Raw genomic sequence first — 26020 nt, forward strand, 5'->3', positions numbered from 1 at the left:
AGAACCAAACATGTGTAACTTACACAGAGACAATTAGACTTTCAAAGCATGCTTTTGCTTCTGGCTATAATTTGCAATGAATCGATTAGAAAAACTAAGTAGAAACATATTTGCCGGAAGTATGAGTTTGTAATTAAGTGTTGTGCTTTGGTTAGGAATGCCATACCATAGAAGTGAATAGAAAATGCTTTGTGCATGCAATTTATTTCACAGGTAATGTGTTCATACAATGGTAGTCAACAGTATACTTATAATTATGTTTTAATGAAAAAGAACAGTGACTGTTTGCTTACTTCCAACATAGCTTTGGAATCAAACCATGGCATCTCATAGACAAGAGCACAAGATCCTTTAATCCATGGTGCAAAGACACAACCCCATGGACCCTTAGCCCAGTCAGTGTCTGAGGTATTCTACGTCACATCTGACGGATTGAGGTCCAACCAGTACCTGGTAGAGGGCATTATCACAATCAGCTTTCTGCCCCACTAGATTATAACAAGGACGTAAGAACATGAGAAATAAGAGCAGGAGTAGACCATATGGCTCTGTCATTCAATTCAATCATGGCTGATCTTTGGCTTCAACTCCATTTTCCCACCCATTCCCCATATATCTTAATTCCCTGAGAGACCAAAAATCTCTCCACCCAAGCCTTAAATGTAATCAACGGGGGAGCATCCACAACCCTCTGGGGGTAGATAATTCACAACCCTTTGAGTGAAATAATTTCTCCTCATCTCAATCCTAAATGATTGGCCTCTTATCCTGAGGTTATGCCCCCATGTTTTAGGCTCCCCAACCAGCAGAGACAATCTCTTAGCATCTACCCTATCAAGCCCCTTCAGAATTTTGTAGGTTTCAATGAGATGGCCTCTCATTTTTCCAAACTCCAGAGAATATAAGCCCAATTTACTTAGCCTTCCATCATAGGACAACCTCCTCATCCCACAGACCAACCTAGTGAAACTTCATTGTAGCTCCTCCATGCAAGCATATCCTTTCTTAAATGGGGAGACCAAAATCGCACACAGTACTCCAGATGTGGTCTCACAAAAACCCTGTACAACTGTAGCAAGACTCCTTTATTCTTGTACTCCAATCCCTTGCAATAAACATGCTTTTAAAAAATATTCTGCTTTTGTATTCTTACGAGCAAAGTGAATAAGCTCATACATCTCTATATTATATCTGTTATCTTGTTGCCCACTCACCTAACTTGTCTATATCTCTTTGCAGCCTCTCTGGGTCCTCCCCACAGCTTACCTTCCCACCTAACTAGGTATCATCATCAAACTTAGATACATTACTCTCTGTGTCTTCAGCTAAGTGATTAATATAGATTGCAAACAGTTGAGGCCCCAGCACTGATCCTTGTGGCAGTCCACTATTCACTGCCTGCCAACTTGAAAAAGCCCCATTTATGCCCACTTTCTGCTTTCTATCTGTTAACCAATCCTCTACCTATGATAAAATACTACCTCCAACTCCATTAGCCATTATCTTGTCTATTAACCTTTTATGTGGCACCTTATCGAATGCCTTTTGGACATCCAGGTATATGACATCTATGGGTTCCCCTTTATCTACCCCGCTATTGACATCCTCAAAAACTCTAATAAATTTGTCAAACAGGATTTCCCCTTGGTAAAACCATATGGCTAGTTATAATCATACTATGCTTTTGTAAATGCATTGTTAAGACTTCCTTAATAATAGATTCCAGCATTTTCCCAACAACTGCCATTAGGCTAACTGGCCTGTAGTTCAGTGGCCTGCTTCCTCTCTCCCTCCTTTCTTGAAAAGTGGTGTAATATTTGCCAACTTCCAATCTAACCAAACATATTTGTGGAAATGTAGGTAATGTTGCAATTCATTTCCCTATTGATCCAGGCAAAATGAAATTCCTATAATAATAAAATTCCTGTCTATTGAAAAACATGGTTCCTAGTATCCAAATGGCATAATGAGTATCTTGCAGCATGGCACTGAGCTATAATGACCAAGAAAATTCCAGATTCAGTTCGTGATCTTGAGAAGCTAGTTGTTTACCAGTGGTGAGGCTAATGTAAATGACTTTGTTATCACTGCATGAATGGGGGCAAAGAGGAAGAGAGGGAGGAGAGAATGAAAAACTTTGAAAAATGATCCAATCTTTTATCTCCTTATTAGCATCCTTGACTGCTGCTAAAATATGCGGATGTGGATGCCAGATGAGGACAGGGCAAGGCTAGACTCTGATGGATTCTGACTTAACTGATGGATTCCACCATCAAATAGCTCACCAGCATCAATTCACCAAGGGGCGCAGGGGAGGACGGTGGCATAGTGGTTATGTCACTGGACTAATAATCCAGAGACCCAGACCAGTTCAAATCCAACAAGGCAGCTGGTGGAATTTAAATTCAATTAATGAATGAAACTAGCATTGATTGTTGAAAAACTCTAATGCCCTTTTAGGGAAGGAAATCTGCTGTCCTTAATTGCCCTCTGAAATGGCCTAACAAGCCATGCAGTTGTACCAAACCTCTACAGAAAAGTCAAAAAAGAATAACACTGGATCACCTTGCATTGACTGGAAGTGACAATGGCACATCCAACCCCACAAAGTCCTCCACACTAACACCTGAGGGCTTGTGCCAAAATTGTCTCACAGACATGCAACAGCCTGACATAGTCATACTCGCAGAATCATATCTTATCAGACATCGGCAGGACAGACTCAGCAGAAGTGGCAGCACAGTGGCATACATTCAGGAGGGAATTGCCCTAGGAATTCTCAATATTGACTCTGGACCTTATGAGGTCTCATGGCATCAGGTCAAACATGGGCAAGGAAACCACCTACTGATTGCCACCTTACCACCCTCTGGATAATCTAGCTCGGCCTCCTCCTGAGGTCCCCTTTATCATAGATGCCAGTCTTTGGCAAATTCGATTCACTCCACGTGATATCAAGAAATGGCTGAAGGCACTTGACACTGCAAAGGCTAAGGACTCTGAAACATTCCAGCAATAATACTGAACACTTGTACTCCAGAACTAATGCACCACTTGCCAAGCTACCTGACAATGTGGAAAATTTCCCAAGTATGTCCTATGCACAAAAAGCAAGACAAATTCAATCCAACCAGTTACCACCCCATCAGCCTCCTCTCGATCATCTGCAAAGTGACGGAAGATGTCATTGACCGTGCTATCAAGTGGCACTTACACAGCAATAACTTACTCACTGATGCTCAGTTTGGGCCCTGCCAAACTGGCTCCTGACCTCATTACAGCCTTGGTCCAAACATGGACTAAAATACTGAACTCAAGAGGAAAGGTGAAAGTGACTGCCCTGTCTTGGTTGTGTCTGCCATTCAATAGCAGTTTATGGTGTGTATGACCACAGTTTGCTTGCTAACTAATGTTTACCTCATGCTAATTTTGGATGTTAGAGTATAAGATAGATAGTGTTAATTGTTTGCTTTGCTGAATTTTGCATAGTAAAAGTCCTTCTGTTTATTTAAAACAGTGAAATCTTGTGCCTTTAATCTCTTTGTGATAAACCAGATTTTCTAACTTTGTCTACTTTAAAACAACAGTTACTGGTCTCTAACAGTATAAAAACAAATTTGGGGGTCTTGTCCAGGGCTCTAACAAAATTTGGGAGTCTGGTGTGGGGTCATAATAATACTGTGGCTACAAGAGCAGGTCAGGGACTAGGAATTCTGAGGTGAGTATTCACCTCCTGACTGTATATCCTGTCCACCATCTACAAAGCACAAGTCAGAAGTTTGATGGAATACTCTTTACTTCTCTGGATAAACGTAGCTCCAGCAACACATGAGAAGCTTGACACCATCCAAGATAAAGCAGTCTGCTTGATTAGCACAACGTCCACCAACTTAAACATTCACTCCTTCCATCACCGATGCACACAGGCAGCAATGTGTACTATCTACAAGGTGCACTGCAGCTACTCACCAAGACTCCTTAACCAGCACCTTCCAAACTCACGACCTTTACCACCTAGAAAGACAAGTGCAGCACTTGTACAGGAATGCCACCACCTGCAAGTTCCCCTCCAAGACACACAACATCCTGACTTGGAACTATATTGCTATTCCTTCACTGTCACTGGATCAAAATCCTGGAATCCCTTCCGAACAGCAGTGTGGGAGTACCCGCACAAGATGGACTGCAGCGGTTTAAGAAGGCAGTTCACCACCAGCTTCTCAAGAGCAATTAGGGATGGGCATAAATGCTGGCCTAGCCAACGACACCCACATCCCATGAACGAATAAAAAAAAATTAGGGATAGACAACAAATGCTGGCTTTGCCAGTGACACCCACATCCCATGAAAGAATTTTTAAGAAGTCACTGAATCACACAAGAGGAAAAGTAATTTGAGTATAGCACCGAAATACTGAAGGTGGCTATGGAGCTGCATGACTGGTGGAGAGGAAGAGTGGGAAGAAAATAGAAGGCAATTTGACAAAATTAAAACCGTGCTGTTGGTGTTAATATGATCCATATGCTAACCATCTAACAAACTGAGCAATCTGCCCCAACCCCACCCAATGTATATTCAAACATCAAACATACAAACCTCTCTCACACCAATTTTCCCATGTAACTGTGACTATTTGTAGTGCTTAAAACTTAAACACTTTGGGCTAAAATTTCATTTAGATCCATTTTCAGGTGCAGAGTGACTGGTGTGCTTCCTTCACATGCAAGAAGCTGGAAGTTTGAACCTTGCTGAAATTGGGCCTCAAGCCTCATTTCAATATTACCAGTGATCTCCAGTTGCTTTCAAGCCTCCTGAGGTGATTTTAAGATGAACAAATTGGGGCATCTGCTTGTCCGGCTTCAGTCCTCAGGTAGGTGAGGGGAGGAAGTGCAGGAGAGAGGGAGGGGGACTACGCAGCCTAGCAGCAGCCTTCAGGAATTCCAAGGGGCTGTGGGCAGCATTCCTGCTCCTCTTAGCTCCATGTCAAAATAAAGTTAAAAATAACATTACCTGTTGTCAGCCACTGGTAGGGCTGCAGCAAATACTGGAAAGCCTTTGAGGCTCAGGCTTGCCATTTGCTCTGCTCAGCACTGCCCAATTTCTACAATTGGTCCTTGAAGAAGACCAATTAACGTATGCAGGGCTCTACTAACGTATGCAAGCAACCTAACAACATTTTATGGTGCCTCCTGGAACACCTGAATATCGTTGAAGGCTAATATGACATTGGACTTATTTCAGCTGTCCTTAGGGTGTGGGACATGGCTTTGTAAAATTGGTCCTTTACCCCTTTACACCCAGAACACAGGCGCAACATGGAGCAATTTCCCCCGCACTGACTGTTTGTTTGTAGCCCTGTGCTCCTTAATTGTGCAGTTTGACACTCGGGGTCTATTAACAACACATGTTGTAAGGTACAAAAACAGAAAATGCTGGAAAAACTCAACGGGTCTGACAGCATCTATGGAGAGAGAAACAGAGTTGACGTTTCAAGTCCGTATGACTTGCATTTCTTAGGAGGTAGAATTAAGACCGTTGCCAATTTTTCACTTTTTTTTCCAAAAATATTTGGAAAAATAATTACTTGTAATTTTTTAAAAACAAAGTGTGTTCTCACATGTTTAAAATGGCATCTAAAGCGGTTTAGGCTAATGGAAATTGTTTTGTCCAAAGACTGTAAATAATTAGCAATTTGTCAGTTTGTCTTGGTAATTAATAAACAACTCATGCCCTTTGTGTAGCAAGTTCTTTGATCCCAGCACTGAGGAAGACAAAACGCAGAAACACAGACATAGGCAGGAATTCAAATTTAAAGGGAAAGCTACAAGGGCTTTTGGAGTGACTTAAGTTAGAGATGCTGGAATACAATTAGAAGTCAACTTGCTTAAGTAAGGCAAGATGAGACGCTGATGCAGGGAAGAATCATAACACAAGATTAGGTACTGATTGAACTGGGCTGGGGGTGGTGGGGGAGTGGTGGCGGAGAGTGGGGGGGGCGGGGGGGGGGCGCTGCGGGGGGAGGTGCATGGAGAGCAGGTAGAACATTTTAAACCCCAAGATGGATAGAAGAGGAGCAGCGGTCAAATTCTTAAAAATGGGAAACATCACTCCAACCTGCCATAAAATACTTAATGTCAGTTTAATCGTACCCATCTTGGGGTTTAAAAATTCACCCCCCGCCCCACCGCCTCCCCACTGAGTTCAACCAGAACCACTGATCTTGATGCAATAATACAAGATGCTTCCCCACAACAGTGAGCTGTCTTACCCTACACCATTGGATAAAACAAAAAGTTTCTAAATCCTTCTCTGGTTCCAGCGCAACCTACATTTTTACAACCCTTCACAAATTGGAGATTGGAAACCTGAAATGAATTTCGGAATAGGGTTAGATTAGGTAACTGAAGGCAAGGTTAACGAGGGTTTTGAGAAGGAGGTTTTTTCAAAGAAGGGAGGGAAGTGGCAGCTCAGCAGACTTTGAGAATCGGAATTTCAGAATGCTGACAATGATGACTGGAGTCACTGAAGGGAGGGAGGAATATGGAGGGAGAAGGCCAGAATCAAATGAGTGCAGGTTGCAAACTAGGCCTGAAGAAGGTTGAAGTGTGTGCAACAAGACAGTAAAGAAATTTAAAGACAAAAAACACAATTTTGAATTCAGCGGCCTGGGGTTGCCACTATTAGAGGTTGGCATGATAAACAAGTGCAGGACAGGATGTGGATAACTATATTCCAGATGAATTGGAGTTTGTGTATGAACATAAGAAATTTACAGGCACGAAAATATTAGCTGATTCACCAAGCATGTCCAACACCTCATGATGGCTGGAGAATTATGACTAGTCATTAAACCACCCACCCCCTCCCCCACACAGTCATGCAATCTCCTGCAAGGGGTGAAAAGGGAGGAGAGTATTTGAGAAGTAAGCCTTGTAATTGTCAAATACGTGGTTGGAGGTTTCAATGGTGTTGGGATAAAATTTAACCATAATACAACAAAAAATATACCAATGCATTCATTGTTAAAGCACCATGCAACAATAGATTCCCAAAATATGTATATGAATATGAACCCTTGAAATGCCAAAACCAAACCAGCGAAAGAGGTATGAGAGGTGATGAAATATAATTCAGAACATGTCTGAATGCACAGTCATTTTGTGAAATGCTTGTATTAAATGAATGTAATGCAATTGGCTCCCCTTCTTTTGAAATTTTCTGTAAAGTTTAATTCTGTATTGAAAAACAAAGCACTACAAATTTGAATGTCTTCAATGGCAGAACACTGAGTTTAGAAGAATGAGTGGTAATCTCATTGAAACATACAAGATTATGAAGGGGCTTGATAGGGTAGACACTGAGAGGTTGTTTCGACTGGTTGGGGAATCAAGAACAAGGGGGCACAGTCTCAGAATAAGGGTCTGATCATTTAGGAGAAATTTCTTCACTCAAAGGGTTGTGAATCTTTGGAATTCTCTACCACAGAGAGTTGTGAATGCTCCATCGTTGAATACTTTTAAGGCTGGGATAGATAGATTTTTGGTCTCCCAGGGAATTAAGGGAGTGGGCAGGAAAGTGGAGTTGAAGCCCAAGATCAGTTATGATCATATTGAATGCTGGAGCAGGCTCGAAGGCCGTATGGTCTATTCCTGCTCCTAATGACATGTAAGTGTGTTAACTGTATATAATTCGGTACTGGGTATTAATTGTGGACTCAAATGTGCTTATATATATATATATGTATATATATATATAGGAGCAGGCTGAAAGAAGGGTTGATGGTTAGGGCTGTGTGATATGCAATGTGTGTTTCTGTAAGTTAAAGCTTGTAAGTATGTAAAGAATAGGTTTCTGTGTTCTATCCTTCACTGCCTGGCTAGCTGAGTTAATTGTTGCAAAATCACTGTAATGCTATCAAAAAATAATTTACAATTAATCAAGGGCAGAATTTTTTGGTGACAGGGTTTCCCACCCCACAACCAAATAGGTTGGCAGGGAACTCACCCCCACTCCTCTGAGTGTTAATTGGCTGGAGGGGGGGTTGGGGGGGGGCTTCCATTCTTATCAGGGAGGAAGTCCACCTCAGAGAACCATCAATTATTTAGATTCAGAAAAGCAGAGCAGTTAAGGTGCTCAAAGCTTCACACGAGAATCTCCAAGTATATCACTATGCTAGTTCATTAAAGTTAGTTGACTAATTATTAATGGTTATGGAGCGTTTCCAATTCTGTGTGCAAAATTGATTGAATTGACTGAATAAAAATGTCTTTAAGCATCTGTAGAAATATTTGAAATGCATTTCTTCTGAGGTCACGAAGCACAACCTGTTTCAAAATAACTCCATGTAAATGCAGTTATTACTAACCGGAAAAGGTCCTGGAAGTTCATCCATCCCTCTCTATGACTTTGTGATACAATCACCTTTGCTTTGAGAGAAGGGCACTTGGATGCCACTGATTCTACAGCATCTGCCAGGCTGTCATTTGTAATGATGCATTTTGCTTTGGAGGCCTGCAGTCTGTGACATATGTCTGTGGCCGTTAGCAGACTTGTGCCAGGAATCAGTACAGTACCTAATCAGAGCATGAACAAAAAGATCAATGCCTAAATATTTGCAGAGACTTGACTATTGAAGCTAATTGGAACTAATTTATTAATTCAGATTTGAAATGTTTTAAAGAAACACATTTACCTTGTATTTTTTTGAGGCAAAATAGTGAGGATGTTGGAAATCTGAAATATAAACAGAAAATGCTGGAAATACTCAGCAGACCAAGCACCGTTTGTGGACAGTGAAAGAATTAAAGGTCCAAGCCTGTGACCTCCTGTCAGAACTGGAAAACATTCCAGCTATACTGGGTTTCAATCAGGTACAGGTGCAGGGAAGAAAGGAGGGCAGGAAAGAACAAAAGGCCTGTGATGGGGTGGAGGCAGGAGTGATTTAATAAAGCACCTAAAGTCTGAAAAAATGGGGGTAGAGATTGTCTGGTGATCAGTTAGCTCAGTTGGCTAGATGGCTATTGTGTGGCTCAAAAATAAAGTCAAGAGGACGGGGCTTAATACCTGTTCTGGCTGAGGTAGACATGGGGCCTCCCTCCTTGCCCTGCCCAGCAGTAAAATCACGTGGTTTGGCAACCCTCGAATAATCGAGGATGTTATCGGGTGAAGAAGAAATTGTCATTTGAAATTGATGAGCTCAATATTGTGTCTGGCAGGCTGAAAACTGCCTAATCGAAAGATGAGGTATACTTCCTCAGGGCTCCGTTGAATTTTATTGGAACAGTGTGGGAGGCTGAGGACAGAGAGGTCAGAGTGGGAGTTCGATGGAGAATTAAAATAGCAAGTGACTGGATGCTAAGGGTTACACTTGTTAACAGAATGGAGTTGTTCAGAAAAGTTATTTCCAATCTGTGTTTCCCCGTGTAGAAGAGACTGCATCACGAGAAGCAAATACAATATACTAAAGGGAGAGGTGTATAATTAGACAATGTTTCACCCTGGGAGGAGTGTTTGAGAGCTCTGGATAATGGGAAGGTAGGAGGTAAAAGGGAAGGTGTTACATCTTCTTTGCTCACATGGGAGGGTGCTGTAGTGTTTAATTTTTCTGTGTTTGATTATGAGAGTCTGTTTATAATCAATTCTCACTGTGCTTGATTGGTTAAGCCTAGGTGTGGACTCAGAGAAAAGTAAACAAAGCTGTAGAAAAAGCTGGAAGCCAGAGCTGAAGCATGGAGCAGACATTTACAAGCACTGTGAATAGAATCTGTTACACACATAGAAACTAGTGTCATCTGTGCATAGATCCGAGATATAAAATATACAACAGGTGCCATAGGAAGGAGAGGGTCTGTTAGAGGTGACGGAAGAAAGGGCCAAGGGGTCATGAAGGGAGTGAGGAGTGGAAGATGTGTTTGGTGGTGGCATTGCACTGGAGATGACAGAAACTCCACTAACTCCACTGTGATGCCACCGCCAAACACATCTTCCCCTCCCCTTTCAGCATTCTGAGGGGACCATTCCCTTCACGATACTGGGAAGACTGAATGCAGATTGCTGTTTGCTTTGCTGCACACCTCTGTCATTTCACAAGCATGACCCTAAGCTTCTGTTTTCTTGCCATTTAATTTTCTGTCCCACTTCTGTGTACTCGGCCTCCTATACTGTTCCAATGAAACTCAACAAAAGTTCAAAATACAGCACCCCATCTTTCAATTAGGCATTTAACAGCCTTCTGGACTTAACGTTGAGCTCAATAATTTCAGATCACGACCCCGGCTCCAAATTTTTTCAGACAGCATGTGCTGGTAATGGTCCTGAATCTCACCTGCCTATTGCATGCTTTCCCTTTTAGTCTTTCCTCCCCCCACCCCCTATTTTGTCTACACCTGTGATTGCTTAAAGCCTGTTACATCTGTAACATTTTCCAGTTCTGATGGAAGATCACAGATCTTCCTAACCCTATGTTTTTCTCCACACATGCTGCCTGACCTGCAGAGCAGTCTCAGAATTCTCTGGTTATACTTTGTTTTAGTTAGTGTTAAATTGATCCCATGAGAAATCTGAGGGCTAGAGAAAGGAAACATTTTCCTAGGCATTCTATTGTGCCACTATCGAGCAATCCCATGCTAGATTTGGAATAAAGCTCCCTGTACTGTGATAAAAATATGCACTAAACTCTACACCAGATCATTCCCTAATGTACCAGGTGTATTTCTCATGCCACATATCAGCTATCTTAATAAGGGCTCTTTTGAGGGAGAATGTTGGGACTTACATGCAAACCAAAGAACCTATTCTATCATACACTTGTCATTGGTAAGATTGTAGCCATCTGGAATACTGCAACCAGTTTTGATTTCCCTCACATGTTAGCCTTGGAAAGGGTTTAGAAGAGAGCTGTGAGAAATATTCCTAGCTTGAAGAACCTTAGTTACTCAGGCTTAAAAAGCTGGGTCTATTTTCTCTTCTGCACTGTTGACATGGAAGAAACTTGGTCAAGGTTTATAAAATAACAAAGGGTTGCACTGCATGCTAATTAATAGGTTGTTCAGTTTTATCATGGCTAGTATTTCTGAATCGGGAACAGTTTGTTTATTCCACAAATGCTTTACATATGAAGTGGCTTTATAGTGTATTGATAAGTTCCAATTCACTGTTTTTTTTATTCATTTACATTGTGTGGGCTTCACTGGCTGGGCCAGCATTTATTGTCCATCGCTAGTTGCCCTTGAGAAGGTGGTTGTGAGCTGCCTTCTTGAACCGCTGCAGTCCATGTGGTGTAGGTACACCCACAGTGCTGTTAGGAAGGAAGTTCCAGGATTTTGACCCAGCAACAGTGAAGGAACGGTGATATATTTCCAAGTCAGGATGGTGAGTGACTTGGAGGGGAACTTCCAGGTGCTGCCCTTGTCCTTCTAGATGGCAGTGGTCATGGGTTTGGAGGGTGCTGTCTAAGGAGCCTTGGTGAATTCCTGCAGTGCATCTTGTAAATGGTACCTCTGCTGCCACTGTGCATCGGTGGTGGAGGGGGTGAATGTTTTGCATGTGGTGTCAATTAAGTGGACTGCTTTGTCCTGGATGGTGTCAAGCTTCTTGGGTGTTGTGGGAGCTACATCCAGGCAAGTGGGGAGTATTCCATCACATTCCTGACTTGTGCCTTGTGGATGGTGAACAGGCTTTGGGGAGTCAGGAGGTGAGTTACTCGTTGCAGGATTCCTAGTCTCTGACCTGCTCTTGTAGCCACAGTTCAGTTTGTGGTCAATGGTAACCCCCAGGATGTTGATAGTGGAGGTAATGCCAATGAATGTCAAGGGGCGATGGTTAGTTTCTCTCTTGTTGGAGATGGTCATTGCCTGGTACTTGTGTGGTGCGAATGTCACTTGCCATTTGTCAGCCAAGCTTGGATATTGTCCAGGTTTAGCTGCATTTAGACATGGACTGCTTCAGTATCTGAGGAGTCGTGAATGGTGCTGAACATTGTGCAATCATCAGCGAACATCCCCACTTCTGACCTTATGATGGAAGGAAGGTCATTGATGAAGCCAACTGAAGATGGTTGGGTCTAGGACACTATGCTGAGGAATTCCTGCAGTGATGTCCTGGAGCTGAGATGACCGACTTCCAACAACCACAACCATCTTCTTTTGTGCTAGGCATGACTCTAACCAGTGGAGAGTTTTCCCCCGATTCCCGCTGACTGCAGTTTTGCTAAGATTCCTTGGTGCCACACTCGGTCAAATGCGGCCTTGATTTCAAGGACAGTCACTCTCACCTCACCTTTACTGGTGAGAAAGAGGTTCCAAAATTCTACTCCTACCTGGAATTCGCTGCCCAAGTTGGTGGTAGAGGCAAAAACTCTAAACTCTTATAAAAAGTACCTGGATCTGCACCTTAAGTGCTATAAGCTGCAGGGCTACGGGCCGGGTGCAGGAAGGCGGGATTAGAAAGGGCACCTGAGTGTCTTCGGGCTGGCATGGACAAGAAGGAATGGCCTCCTTCTGTGCTGTAACTTTTCTATGGTTCTATGGTTCTACCTGGCAACAGCTATGTAAAAAATAGCAAATATTCAGTTTCTTTCTTTGTAAGATATGCCACCATGGTTTTACTGAACATAATCCAGTGAATTCTGATTTTTATGTAGGAGCAATAATGCTGACTAGCAAATTGAACTAGGAAAATAGTTTTGTGTTTCAACCTCGAATTGTAGAAAATACATCATAAACCAGATGGAGTTGTTTAGTTCCAAAACTAGGCTGCTCATTTCTCCTTCACTAGACTGATGTACATCCCAACCTAATAGAGAACCACTGACATGATGTTTAGTTTCGCCACCCTGTACTTAGGCAACAACAGAAGTTTTCTTAGACAAATATCACCACCTTCAACACCTCTTTGATCCTTTTGTCTGTGACATCTTTTGATTATCTGCTCCTATCACGGCTTGCTTATCTCCACAATCACCACACCCTCAACTTCTCTCTTCCGCACCCCCCCCCCCCGCCCCCCCCACCTTAAACCAGCTTATATTTCTCCTTTCTCCTAACTATGCTTCAGTTCTGCCAAAGGGCCGTGAAGGCTCGAAACGTTAACTGATTTCTTCTCCACTGATGCTGCCAGACCTGCTGAGTTTTTCCAGGTAATTCTGTTTTTGTTTTGGATTTCCAGCATCCGCAGTAGCTTTTAGCTTTTTGTTTTTAACAGAAGTTTTAAACAAGGTATAAACCGATTCAGTTTGACTTGCCTTCTGATACATCCTCTGCCTACAAGGGAGTACCTGGCCAACACTTGCAACCTTTTGTGCAAAGCCTATAAGTAAAGTCTGCAAGAATCCACCTCTGGTATCTTCAATCATTAATATTAACTTCAATGCAAATTGCTACCACTTAGCCTCATTACTTGTAATCTTTATATTCCCCAGTAACAGGAAGTACAGTAAACCTTTCTTTATCGTGGGCTTAGTTATGAAACAGTTGCCCAGAACTGTAGGTTTGCATGGAATCAATAAAACTGAATAATCTGCCACTAGAACCTGGTTAACATGTTTTTAAAATTATTATAATTTCTATTCCATTTGTTTTAAACAAAATCTGTGATGTCACTACCAACGCATGCTTGCATGAGTAAATAAGTCTGCTAAATGGGAAGCTAACGAATTACGAATGTTTTGGAAAGGACACAATCGCTGAAGCACCCTGGATTAGTGACTATTGTTACAGGCATTAATTCAGTTCCATCATACTGGGCTCATGCAGCCCCCATTTTGCTAATAATTGCATAGCTTAATCATAAACAGTTCCAAAGCTGTCAACTAAGGGAAATTTGTAAAACTTAATCAGAATTCCTTGCAAAAATGTGGTTTTTAAATGGGCTGCTTTGAGACAGTCTCTTACAGGAAGAGGAGAGAAAAACGCATTTTGTTAAACATCCATCTGAACAGTGATGTTGACGACCACACCCTTACCTGTTCTCATGCATGCTATGCTTACAAGTCACCATTCCGGAACCCGTGGCAGGATAACAATAACTCGATCAGTCAATTGTAGATCACAGACTTCTGACAGGATGTTAGCCACCTTCTTGGAGTAGACTCCAAGGTCCTGGAAGGTCCATTTCACCTCTTGCCCATGTTCACTCAACCACCAAAACACAGGGTTTGAACCCTTGCTTCCAGCCTGTGGAAATGCCAATAAAAATATTATCAGACAAGTAAAAATATCAAATGTCTAAGCTTTTCCATAGAAAAAACTATATTTGAATGCATCAGACTTAGGGATAACATATTCAATCCAATTTTTTGTACAATACCTGGGTAGTGAAATGCTGTTCATGAAATGACCTTTATTAATAGTTGTTGTCACAACTCACTGGGGATAGTGTGCTGTAATATCAGCCCTACTGTTCCCTGAGCCACGACAAATGTGGAAAGTTTGATCAAACCACCAGATTGCCCCAATTCTACCTAACTGTTTAATTTAGGTTAACAGAATACGAGCACCAGGTTTGTAAACTTAGTAAGTAAGTAACTGTTTATTGAACAAACTGTCATTAACCAATGGCAAAAGGAAGAAATATGCACTGCTAATTTCTAACACTTTAACTTAAACTCTACCCACTTCTTAAATCCCTATACACACATATACAAGACACATAAGACACACGAAAACGTGGATTTTAAGGATGGGATAAAACAATTCGATAGCACCAGTTCCGGAGTACAGGATTCGATGGGTTGATTTTGATTGATGTCTTCAAAATTCCTTTCAGCTCTTGTTGACGACACGAGGGGGTCTTCTAACACTTTCAGTCTTTAGTTCACTGGCTGAGCACTTGCCTTTCAATGTCTCTAACAGTGATTTTTCCCTTTGCCTCCTGACAGGGGTTTTCGGAGAGAGAGCAGGTTATACAGATATGAGGAGAAAGAAAACAGCTAGCTATTACTGGGGAAATTACTGGAATCTTCCACACACACCGTGGAAGAAAGAGGTTTTAGGTCTTGTTCCTTTCAGGCTACGGGCTATTCAGCTGCACTGCTTCTCACACAAAACCTGGTCAGCTGGTCAGGAGCCAATTAAAATGCTTTGTCAGGCAGCTGCCTTTTTTCCTGCACTCCTTTCCAGCACCATCCTGCCTTTCATGGCACTGTGATAAAGTGGAGTACCATGTACCTTTAAGAGAATGCAAGTGGACGAACCATGGACAGTACTGACCAATCAATGTACAGTGCAGGCTACTGATTAACTAAGCCTAGAGCTAGAGGTGATTGTGAGAGCATGCAAGGGTTTAGTGCTCTGCCTTCTGTTGGAAAAAAACAATCACGGTTTGTTCTTATGTTGGTCTCCCTCAGATATTGATAGCAAGCATCAACTAACAAGTGTATATGAAGGCGTGCAATTTGAGTTTACTCGACTAGTGAACTCATAGGCCCAAGACATAAAACTGGTGCTGAGGATGAAAATAGCAAAATTGCAAGACCCCTGAGTGAGAATTCACAAGACGGGTGAGCAAAACATTAGAAAGAGAATCTGTACTCGTGTTGTCAAATAGGCGGCAATCAGAACAGAAAGCAGTGCTGCAGTTTTAAATTTGAGAAAAAAACCGCCTGTAGAATCGCGATTGCGGGGAACCCGCCAAAACCGAAAAGAGCACGAAACCCAGCAGAGAAAAGCTGACAGCTGTAGAGGGGGAATTAAAAAAAACGGTGACTGCTCTTAAAGCAGCAATACATTTAAAGAGGTACATGCAAGAAAAATGGCTATAGACAGAAAATTATGAGAGACCCCTAGAGAGGGCAACTCTGCGGAAGGCAAAACATGAATCGATCAATGGCAGTCAAGAAAGCTGCAGTAAGCTAAACACCTGAACTCGTCATTAACTGGGAAGCCATGGGAAGCGTAGTCCCCTTGCAGTCATTCACAATGCCACAGTTCGGGCATGTTGATCCATTCAACCCCATTTCAGATGACTGGTCTCAGTACGTTGAGTGCCTAGCGTTCTTTTTTACCGCTAACGACATTGCGGGGGAGGAAAAGAAGAAGGCGGTTCTTTTGTCCACCTGCAGGGGCAAAACGTATGGGCTGATCTGCAACCTCACATCACATAACACCCCCTATTCGAAGACTTTCAACGAGTTAATGAAAATTGTACAACACCACCTGAGACCAAAGCCCTCAGTTGCTATGCAGCACTTCAAGTTCAGTTCAAGGAATAGGTTTCCAGGGAGACAATAGTTGACTGTGTTGCCGTTTTAAAGGCATTAACTGAACATTGTGAATTTGGAACATCCATTAGTGATATGTTGAGAGACCGACTGATATGCAGGATTGGAAATGATATTATTCAAAGGTGTTTGCTAGCTGAAGCTAATCTAGACTTCACTAAGGCATTAGAATTAGCCACAGCCATGGAGAGTGCTGTCGTAATTCGGAAGATAAGGGATGCACCGTCCATCTGGTAGGGCGGGACAGACCGACAACAAAAGGCACGAAAAATCAGACCCCACAGAAAGGTGGGAAAAGCCCCCTATGTACAGATCAGTAAAAAACAACAGTACCACAGTGAAAACCCACAAAATGAAGGAGAGAAATGCATCCAGTGGGCAATCGACAATTCAAAAAAGTTGAATGCTTTCTCTGCCACCATTTTGGTCACATAAGGCGGAATTGCAGAGGTAGGCTGAGACATCAGTTTAAAGACAAAAGGAGAAATTGTGAAATATGTCTCATGGAAGAACCAGAAAAAGTAGGATCAGTTATCCACTCATTATATAACCTGAAAGTGGGTAGAACCGAGCTAATCCAAGTAGTCATTATAGTCAAAGGATAATCCATTAAGATGGAAGTTGATACTGGAGCGTCGATGTCCATCATTGGAGGACATACATTCAGATACTTGAATAAAGGAACCCATCCTTTAATATTGGAAGTTTCGGACACTAAACTGAAAACGTAAACGGGTGAAGAAATAAGACTGAAAGGGAAATGTCAAGCCAAGGTGCAGCATGAGTAACAGTTTGCAAAATTACCCCTATTTGTAATGTCAGGCAGGGGACCGAGTCTGCTTGGAAGGAACTGGCTGGGAGAGATAAACCTTGAGGGCCTGCTAAGTTCCCAATTAGAAACTAGAAGCGCTACTGCAGGAAAAAATGCGTACTTGAAGACCCAATGGGAGAAGCCCATACATGTGTTACACTGGGACAGAGTTCAAGCTGAAGTCAGCATCCTTCAAAAAGAAAAGGAAAACCTATTAAAGGACTTTTGTGCACTACAAAATTCAATCAGCTCCCAATTTGTGCAACTGAAAAGATATGAAGAAGAAAAGGAAGAGTTAAACCTGTCTCTGGCCGAGTTAAGGGATGGGTTACCTGAGAAGGGGCAAAGATATGAAATTCTCCAGGGAACTATTAATGAGAATAGGAAAGAATTGAAAGAGCTGAAGCAGCAGCTGCATAAAATCCCTGAAGTTTTAAAATTAGAAGGCCCTGAGTTCTCAGATGAGCTGTTTGAATCACCTATGGGGAGGTGATGACATAGTGATATTGTCACTGGACTAGTAATCCAGAGACCCAGGGTAATGCTCTAGGGACTGGGGTTTGAGTCCTGCCATAGCAGATGGTGGAATTTGAATTCAATAAAAATCTGGAATTAAGAGTCTAATGAGGACCATGAAACCATTGTCGATTGTTATAAAAACCCATTTGGATCACGGGAAGGAAATCTGTCGTCCTTACCTGGCCTGGTCTGGCCTACATGTGACTCCAGACCCACAGCAATGTGGTTGATTCTTAAATAGCCTAGCAAGCCACTCAGTTGTAACAAACTGCTACAAAGTCACAAAAAAGGAAGGAAACCGGACGGACCATCCGGCATCGACCTAGTCACTGGAAACGACAAAGGCAATCGCAGCCCTGTCAGCCCTGCAAAGTCCTCCTCACTTACATCTGGCGGGGGTGGGGAGGGTGGGTGGGTGGGGTGGGTGGGTGTGTGGCTAGTGCCAACATTGGGAGAGCTGTCTCACAGACTAGTCATAGTCATCCTCAAGGATGTACTGTGGGTGAGGGACTTCATTGTCCATCACCAAGAGTGGCTCGGTAGCACCACTACTGACCGAGTCCTAGATGACGTAGCTGCTAAACTGGGTCTGCGGCAGGTGGTGAGGGAACCAACAAGAGGGAAAAACATACTTAACCTCACCCTCACCAACCTGCCTGCCACACATGCACCTGTCCATGATAGTGTCGATAGGAGTGACCACCACACAGTCATTGTGGAGACAAAGTCTCGCCTTCACATTGAGGATACCCTCCATTGTGTTGTGTGGCACTACCACCGTGCTAAATGGGATAGATTTCGAACAGGTGTAGCAACTCAAGACTGGGCATCCAGGAGGTGCTGTGGGCCATCAGCAACAGCACGAAAACAATCCGTAACCTCATGGCCCGGCATATCCCCCGCTTTACCATTACCATCAAGCCAGGGGATTAACCTGGCTTCAATGAAGAGTGCAGGAGGGCATGCCAGGAGCTACACCAAACATAGCTAAAAATGAGGTGTCAACCCGGTGAAGCTATAACACAGGACTACTTGCGTGCCAAACAGCATAAGCAACAAGTGATTGCCAGAGCTAAACAATCCCATAACCAATGGATCAGATCTAAGCTCTGCAGTCTTGCCACATCCAGTCATGAATGGTGGTGGACAATTGAACAATTCACTGGAGGAGGAGGCTCCACAAATATCCCCATCCTCAATGATGGAGCAGCCCAGCACATCAGTGCAAAAGATAAGTCTGAAGCATTTGCTAGAATGGATTATCCATCTCAGTCTCCTCTGGAGGTCCCCAGAATCACAGATACCAGTCTTCAGCCAATTCGATTCACTCCACGTGATATCAAGAAATGGCTGAAGGCACTCGATACTGCAAAGGCTATTGTCCCTGACAATATTCCGGCAATAGTATGAAGACTTGTGCTCCAGAACTTGCTGCGCCCCTAGCCAAGCTGTTCCAATACAGCTACAACACTGGCATCTACTCGGCTATGTGGAAAATTGCCCAGGTATGTCCTGTACACAAAAAGCAGGACAAATCCAACCCGGCCAATTACTGGCCCATCAGTCTTCTCTCGATCATCAATAAAGTAATGGAAGGGGTCATCAAAAGTGCTATCAAGCGGCACTTGCTTAGCAATAACCTGCTCACTGATGCCCAGTTGGGTTCTGCCAGGGCCACTCGGCTTCTGACCTCATTACAGCCTTGGTTCAATCATGGACAAAAGAGCTGAACTCCCAAGATGAGGTGAGAGTGACTGCCCTTGACATCAAGGCCGCATTTGACAGAGTGTGGCATCAAGGAGCCCTGGGAATGAGAGTCAGGGGGAAAACTCTCTGCTGGTTGCAGTCATATCTAGCACAAAGGAAGATGGCTGTGGTTGTTGGAGGTCAGTCATCTCAACTCCAGGACATCATTGCAGGTGTTCCTTAGGGTAGAGTACTCAGCCCAACCATCTTCATCTGCTTCATCAATGACCTTCTTTCCATAATAAGGTCTGAAGTGGGGATGTTCGCTGATGATTGCACAATGTTCAGCACCATTCGCGACTACTCAGATACTGAAGCAGTCCATGTCCAAATGCAGCAAAACCTGGACAACATCCAGGCTTGGACTGACAAGTGGCGAGTAACATTCACGCCACACAAGTGTCAGGCAATGACCATCTCCAACAAGAGAGAATCCGACCATCACCCCTTGATGTTCAATGGCATTACCATCACTGAATCTCCCACCATCAACATCCTGAGGGTTACCATTGACCAGAAACTGAACTGGACTAGCCATATAAAAACTGTGGCTACAAGAGCGGGTCAGAGGCTAGGAATTGTGCAACGAGTAACTCACCTCCTGATTCCCCAAAGCCTGTTCACCGTCTGCAAGGCACAAGTCAGGAGTGTGATGGAATACTCCCCACTTGCCTGGATGAGTGCAGCTCCCACAACGCTCAAGAAACTTGACACTGTCCAGGACAAAGCAGCCCGCTAGATTGGCACAACATCCACAAACATTCACTCCCTCCACCATTGACGCACAGCAGTGTGTACCATCAACAAGATGCACTGCAGGGACTCATCAAGGCTCCTTAGACAGCACCTTCCAAACCCACGACCACTACCATCTAGAAGGACAAGGGCAGCAGATAGATGGGAACACCACCACCTGGAAGTTCCCCTCCAAGTCACTCACCATCCTGACTTGGAAATATATCACCGTTCCTTCACTGTCACTGGGTCAAAATCCTGGAACTCCCTTCCTAACAGCACTATGCGTGTACCTACACCACAGGGACTGCAGCAGTTCAAGAAGACAGCTCACCACCACCTTCTCAAGGACATCTAGGGATGGACAATAAATGTTGGCCCAGCCAGCGAAGCCCACATTCCGTGTGTGTGGCTTGGAGTTGGTGTATTTGGTGCCCCCTTTCGTGCTATCGGAGATGGTGTGTTTGGCCAGTTCTCCTGGCAGCAGGAGGCGGATGGCACTCTGGATCTCTCTGGCCGAAATGGTGTGGCGTTTGTTGTAGCGAATGAGGTGCGAAGCCTCAGAGGTGATGTGCTCGTAAATGTCAACAACAAAGGAATTCATAACACTCATGGCCTTGGACGAGATCCTGGTGGAAGGGTGGATCTGGGTCAGCAACCTATACATGTAAGTAGAATAGCTCTGCCTGCGAGATTTCCTTCACTTCTTGGGCGGCTTCTTGGTGACTTTAGTCAGCGACTGCTTCGACGCCTTGCATCACTGTTAGCTGCAGCTGCCACCTCAGACATTCCACTTGGCTTGGACCAACTCAAGTCAGCTTGGAGAGGAACCTCCAGGTGGTGGTGTTCCCAACTATCTGCTGCCCTTGTCTATCTAGATGTTAGCGGTCATGAGTTTGGAAGGTGCTGTCTAAGGAGCCTTGTTGAGTTTCTGCAATGCATCTTGTAGATGGAACATACTGCTGCTACTGTGCGTCGATGGTGGAGGGAGTGAATGTTTGTGGATGGGGTGCCAATTAAGTGGGCTGCTTTGGCCTGGATGGTGTCAAGCTTCTTGAGTGTTGTTGGAGCTGCACTCATCCAGGCAAGTGGGGAGTATTCCATCACACTCTTGATTTGTGCCTTGTAGATGGTGGACAGGCTTCGGGGAGTCAGGAGGTGAGTTACTTGCTGCAGGAGTCCTAGCCTCTGACCTGCTCTTGTAGCCACAGTATTTATATGGCTAGTGCAGTTCAGTTTCTGGTCAGTGGTAACCCCCAGGATGCTGATAGTGGGGGACTCAGTGATGATAATGCCATTGAATCTCAAGGGGCGAAGATTAGATTCTCCCTTGTTGGAGATGGTCATTGCCTGGCACTTGTGTGGCACGAATGGTGCTTGCCACTTGTCAGCCCAAGCCTGGAAATTGTCCATGTCTTGCTGCATTTGGACACGGACTGCTTCGGTACCTGAGAAGACACGAATGGTGCTGAACATTGTGCAATCATCCTCCCTTCTGACCTTATGATGGAAGGAAGGTCATTGATGAAGCAGCTGAAGACGGTTGAGCCGAGGACACTACTCTGAGGAACTCCTGCAGTGATGTGCTGGAGATGAGATGGCTGACCTCCAACAACCACAACCATCTTCCTTTGTGCTAGGTATGATTCCAACCAGTGGAAAGTTTTCCTCTGATTCCCATTGACTCCAGTTTTCCTCGGGCTCCTTGATGCTATAGTCGGTCAAATGCGGCCTTGATGTCAAAGACAGTCACTCTCACCTCACCTTGGTAGCTCAGCTCTTCTGTCCATGTTTGAACCAAGGCTGTAATGAGGTCAGAAGCTGAGTGGCCCTGGTGGAACCCAAACTGGGCATCAGTGAGCAGGTTATTGCTAAGCAAATAGGAAAATTAATATACACAACTAAAATACAAAAGGAGAAAGACAAATATTCGTCAATGATAAACATTCTGTGTAAGAACTGAGATCTCGGAACAGAAGTAAATGCATAACCATGAAATCAAGATGGTTCAATGACTTACAACACTGTGCTGCATATTTGATGACTCAGGTTCAATGTCTAACCAGGATTGAAATTTGTAGATTGCTTCAAACTTATTCAGACAAGTGATAAGGTGCAGCACTGAGTGGGGGCAGGATGGGGAAAGGAATATTAGAGTCAATTTTCAGCATTTCAAGAAAAATATTAACACATAGACTGAGAAAATTACTCATTTGCTCTGCTAGTTCTCAACACAATATATGAAGGCATATCATTTTAGAGTGGCTATAATTGGCAAGAGCCTTAGTATGCCAGACATTAAGGATCACTTATTCTAAGTAGAATGCATAAGTTGTACCAACCGTTCAACTAATTGAAACATTTTGATGAGTCTATACATCATTCAAATTTCACAGAAACCTTGTCTTATAGCTAAAAATGAGCCGTGTCTATCATACAGGAGGATTATAAAATACCTTTTCCATTTCACTCCACTTATCGAGGACATCACTTGCAAAATTGAAATATTCTGGCTTGTACTGCTGTTTGATTGATTCATAGTCTGTGAAATTCTGAGGGTTATGAATCTTATTATTTGAGAAAAATGATCTGAATTGTGTTTTCAATATTCCAAAAGCTCTTCGATTGCAATTAGCCAGGAACAATGAACTTACACTCACTATTCCTAGCTTCAACTGACCAAATGGAATCATTGGCACTTTCATTTTATATCATTTGTGGAACAGGACAACCAAAATGCACAGTGAAAGGCGAAAGACCAATATTTGCCAAGGATAAACATTCTGCGCAGGAACAGAAGTCTCGGAACAGAAGTTAATATACACAACTAAAATACAAAAGGAGAAAGACAAATATTCGTCAATGATAAACATTCTGTGTAAGAACTGAGATCTTGGAACAGAAGTAAATGCATAACCATGAAATCAAGATGGTTCAATGATTTACGACACTGTACTGCACATTTGATGACTCAGGTTTAAAGTCCAACCAGGATTGAAATTTGTAGATTGGTTCAAACTTGTTCAGCCCAGTGATAAGGTGCAGCACTGAGTGGGGGCACAATGGGGAAAGGAGTATTAGAGTCGATTTTCAGCATTTCAAGAAAAATATAAACATGTAGACTAACCATCTTGTTTGAGCATCCTCTGATTAGTTGAACGTAAACTTGGCCAGTTCAGGAAACAAAAAAAAATATTCATGTATGACTAGACTTTCTGAGTCTCAAAAGACATACCTGCATGCACTTGACAAGAGATGAGGAACGATGCGGGATTGAGTCCTATTGGATCAAATAACCAGATTATGTTGCCACAATAAACAAGACTACAAACCCGGTTTTCTTCAGCCGAACTCAAATGAACACATTCATAAAATATAATTGAATAATTCAGGCAAGAATACTTTTAAGAACTTTATTACTGGAGGCACTCCTTGATCTGTGAAAAACATTCCAGTACTTTTCACACAGGCTAAAGAAAACTTATACCCATGGTATCAATTTCAATGTAATAGAGTGCTACTCCATTTTCTACTACCTGAGCTAGGATGCTTTTACCAGGGGTACAGGCAGAAAAACTCAAATTGTACTTACCTCTTCCAGATGATATGTTCCGTTGCCCTACTACCTTTTAGTGCATGTATTTCAAGTGGGGTATATCAGAGCAAATCAAAAGCAGAGTATTCTGTGGCCAGTGGCTCATCTCTTGACTCCCAAAAGGACCTCCACCATCTACAAGGCACATTTCAGATTTGTGATGGAATATTCTTCATTTACACGGATGGACTCAGCTACAGCAACATTCAGGAAGCTCAGCACCACCCAGACAAATCAACTTGCTTGATCAGCACTTCCTCCATTAGTCTAAACAGCCAATCTAAATACCAATAGGTAGTCCATGGCTGCAGTCTACATTATTTACACTATTAAGGACAGCAGATGCATGGGACCACCACCAATTCCAAGTTTCCCTCCTAGTCACATACCATTCTAAGTTAGTCATATAATGCCATCCCTCCACCGATACTGTCAAAATCCTACCTGTCCCTACCTGTCTTAAAATAGAGTACGAGAATAAGCTTGCAGGGAACATAAAAATTGACGGTAAAAGTGTCTATAGGTATGTGAAGAGAAAAAGATTGGTGAAGACAAAAGTAGGTCCCTTACAGTCAGAAACAGGGGAATTTATAATGGGGAACAAAGAAGTGGCTGACCAACTAAATACATACTTTGGTTCTGTCTTCACAAAAGAGGACCCAAATAACATACCAGAAATGTTGGGGAACACAGGGTTTAGTGAGAAGGAGGAACTGAAAGAAATCAGTATTAGTAGGGAAATGGTGTTGGGGAAATTGATGGGATTGAAGGCCGATAATCCCCAGGGCCTGATAATCTACATCCCAGGCTACTTAAGGAAATGGCCCTAGAAATAGTGGATGCATTGGTGGTCATCTTCCGAGATTCTATAGACTCTGGAACAGTTCCTACAGATTGGAGGGTAGCTAATGTAACCCCACTATTTAAAAAGGGAGGTAGAGGGAAAACAGGGAATTATAGACCAGTCAGCCTGACATCGGCAGTGGGGAAAATTCTAGAGTCCATAATAAAAGATTTAATAGCTGAGCACTTGGAAAACAGTGGCAGAATCGGACAGACTGAGCATGGATTTATGAAAGGGAAATCATGCTTGACAAATCTACTGGAATTTTTCGAGGATGTAACTAGTAGAGTTGATGAGGGGGAGCCAGTGGATGTGGTTTACTTGGACTTTCAGAAGACTTTCGACAAAGTCCCACATAAGAGATTAGTGTGTAAAATTAAAGCGCATGGGATTGGGGGTAGTGTATTGAGATGGATAGCAAACTGGTTGGCAGACAGGAAACAAAGTGTAGGAATAAACGGGTCTTTTTCCGAATGACAGGCAGTGACCAGTGGGGTACCACAGGGATTGGTGCTGGGACCCCAGCTATTCCCAATATATATTAACGATTTAGATGAGGGAACTAAATTAATATCTCCAAATTTGCAGATGACACAAAGCTGGGTGGGAGGGTGAACTGTAAGGAGGATGCAGAGATGCTTCAGTGTGATTTGGACAAGCTGAGTAAGTGGGCAAACGCATGGCAGATGCAATATAAAGTGGATAAATGTGAGGTTATCCACTTTGGTAGCAAAAACAGGAAGGCAGATTATTATCTGAATGGCTATAAATTGAGAGAGGGAAATGTGCAACGAGACCTGGATGCCCTCATATACCAATCACTGAAGGTAAGCATGCAGGTGCAGCAGGTGGTAAAGAAGGCAAATAGTATGTTGGCCTTCATAGCGAGAGGATTCGAGTATAGGAGCAGGGATGTCTTGCTGCAATTATACAGGGCCTTGGTGAGACCACACCTGGAATATTGTGTGCAGTTTTGGTCTCCTTATCTGAGGAAGGATGTTCTTGCTATAGAGGGAGTGCAGCGAAGGTTTACCAGACTGATTCCTGGGATGGTGGGACTGACATATGAGGAGAGATTGAGTCAATTAGTATTATATTCACTGGAGTTCAAAAGAATGAGGGGGGAATCTCATAGAAACCTATAAAATTCTAACAGGACTAGACAGGGTAGATGCAGGAAGGATGTTCCCGATGGTGGGTGAGTCCAGAACTAGACGTCACAGTCTGAGGATATGGGGTAGACCATTTAGGACTGAGATGAGGAGAAATTTCTTCACCCAGAGAGTGGTGAGCCTGTGGAATTCGCTACCACAGAATGTAGTTGAGGCCAAAACATTGTATGTTTTCAAGAAGGAGTTAGATATAGCTCTTGGGGCGAAAGGGATCAAAGGATATGGGGAGAAAGCGGGAGCAGGCTATTGAGTTGGACAATCAGTCATGATCATGATGAGTGGCGGAGCAGGCTCGAAGGGCCTAATGGCCTACTCCTGCTCCTATTTTCTATGTTTCTATGTGTCTATCTTGTGGCAGCACTTTCATGACATAGGGTGGAAT

The 26020-nt window shown here is 43.2% G+C and overlaps 1 protein-coding gene and 1 pseudogene across 2 annotated transcripts in view; both read right to left on the reverse strand.

The window, feature by feature from the left end:
• LOC144690311 (acyl-coenzyme A synthetase ACSM3, mitochondrial-like) overlaps positions 1-22732 on the reverse strand; it is a 55505-nt pseudogene extending 32773 nt beyond the window's left edge. Inside the window, exons 1-3 of the transcript XR_013578862.1 lie at positions 22484-22732; positions 13961-14171; positions 8362-8573 (exon numbers count right to left, since the gene is read on the reverse strand). The product of XR_013578862.1 is annotated as an acyl-coenzyme A synthetase ACSM3, mitochondrial-like (transcript). The remainder of the gene's footprint in view (positions 1-8361; positions 8574-13960; positions 14172-22483) is intronic.
• Positions 1-26020, reverse strand: part of LOC144690977 (acyl-coenzyme A synthetase ACSM3, mitochondrial-like) — a 129784-nt gene that overhangs the window by 32533 nt on the left and 71231 nt on the right. The gene's annotated exons all lie outside the window — the stretch shown is intronic.

Source organism: Cetorhinus maximus, chromosome 15, assembly GCF_964194155.1.
Source record: "Cetorhinus maximus chromosome 15, sCetMax3.hap1.1, whole genome shotgun sequence".
Classification (NCBI taxonomy): Eukaryota; Metazoa; Chordata; class Chondrichthyes; order Lamniformes; family Cetorhinidae; genus Cetorhinus; species Cetorhinus maximus.